We start from the raw sequence: 1515 nt of genomic DNA on the forward strand, positions 1-1515 counted from the left end.
ATCTTTATATACTTTTAAATGCATTATTACCTTCTCAATGTATGAAAGTAGGTGCATGTTCGATTCTTAGACACATTAACATCAAACATTATGTTATATATTTTTAATGTATGATTCGATATGTAAATAGGGTTGTATACAGTAGCACCTAATAAGATCTGTATGAAACTCTACTATAATTAATGGGTGTTGCTATATGGATCTCCTATTTATGTTAGGATCAGATCAATCAAACATTGAAAATGTAAAAAGTGAGTTTTAATGTTAATATGTTAATATCCCAAGTTACTTGAATGTTTGTATTAGTTTTTGAAGTAATGACCATTGAACAATTTAAGTTTAACTTTTATTGTATGACTATTAAAGATTATGATTTGATTTCAACTTTTGCAACGTTGGTACAAAACCAATATCAACATGTATTTCCTGAGAGAAAAAAAAAACTTGTTACCAAGTATGGTTGGTTGGTACATAGTATCATTTTTTCCAGATACACGGTATAGGACAAAAAAAACGTTGTATTGTACCTTGTTAACCCCTAACTGAAACACATAACTCCTCGACCACTCACTAAAACTATTTCCTCCAAAACCCTTCTCACATGCTTATGCCGAAGATAAACAGTTCAACACCAAAATATAGAGGATTCCCCTAACAAAAAGCCATTTTGTTGGTCCTTATACAATTGGAGTAATTCGGCCGACAAAACTCCATTTTTACAGGACAGTTGGAGACGCTCTGACAAAATAAGAACCAACATAAAACTTCATTATGATTAAGAATTTCTTCAACTTTTGCATGAATTTTAAAAACTTTTTCACCGTCATTTTTTAATATATCGTTGTAACTCCATTATGTTTGATGTATAATTTGGGTCGACTAAGTCAGTGGTAGACCCTGCAATTTCTCTAAGCGGTTGCATCTTTAAGGTGGCTCCGCAAAATTGTGGTTTGATCTGGGGAAAAGTCAACATGGTTTAACCATGGAAGAGTCAATTGTGTCGATTTGAATAATAAACTCATATCTATACTATCTTATAAAACATTTGGCTAAAACTCTTAAAAACTCTTAAACCCGTTCATCCCTAAACGATTTCATCTCTATCCGATTTTATCCCATATCTGAATTCGTGTAACTAACTGCAGATAAACACAATAAAATACAGGATAAACATCTCATTTTAAATATAAAAAATCTAAAATATAATTAGTATAATCATTAAATTCTAACAGAATACTTAATTATTATCTTTATAAAATTTATAATATTAAACCAAAAATAAATTATTTCATTATTAAACTTAAATTAAATTATAAAAAAATATATATTCTATATTATAAATTATTTGACAAAAACTCATAAAAATCACTTTTTATGCGTAAAATAATGTTTATTAATGCATATTACTTATCTATACTATCTTATAAAGCATTTGGCTAAAACTCTTAAAAACTCTTAAAAACTCTTAAAACTCTTAAAAACTCTAAAACCCGTTCATCCCTAAACGATTTCATC

Source organism: Cynara cardunculus, unplaced genomic scaffold (assembly GCF_001531365.2).
Source record: "Cynara cardunculus var. scolymus isolate 2C unplaced genomic scaffold, CcrdV1 Un_Scaffold_2658, whole genome shotgun sequence".
In the NCBI taxonomy this organism is placed as follows: domain Eukaryota; kingdom Viridiplantae; phylum Streptophyta; class Magnoliopsida; order Asterales; family Asteraceae; genus Cynara; species Cynara cardunculus.